The following is a 473-nucleotide window of genomic DNA, read 5'->3' on the forward strand; positions in this document are numbered from 1 at the left end:
CCCCGCTCAGGTGGGTGCTGCCGCACTACCCACGAGTGGGGGGGATGCCTGTGTGCACGCGCGTGTGCATGCATGCGTGTGTGCGTGGGACGAGCACGTGTGTGTGATCACACACGCATGTGGCTGCTTCATGGAGGGGGTCTGTGTACGTGTGTGTCTGTCAGGGCTGCACACGTGCTCGTGTGTGTCCCGAGGGGCACAAGCGCACACGCGTGTGCGGGCACACGGCCCCGGGGCACACGCCAAAGGGCGACACTGGTCTGCGCACACGTTGGTGCGAAGGTGAGGCTGCGTCTGCACACACGTGTGCACCCCCCTGGGGCTCACCCCTCCATCTCCCCCTGGGACCCCCGTCTCCCCGGTCCCGCATCCCGCGGGTGCGAGCCCGGCCAGGGCGTGGGGGCCGCGGGATCCGGTCGAGCCGGTTCCCGGCTCCGTTCCCACGCGCTCGGCCCCGCTGGGTGGGGACGCCC

Source organism: Aptenodytes forsteri, unplaced genomic scaffold (assembly GCF_000699145.1).
Source record: "Aptenodytes forsteri isolate BGI_AS27 unplaced genomic scaffold, ASM69914v1 Scaffold276, whole genome shotgun sequence".
NCBI lineage: Eukaryota > Metazoa > Chordata > Aves > Sphenisciformes > Spheniscidae > Aptenodytes > Aptenodytes forsteri.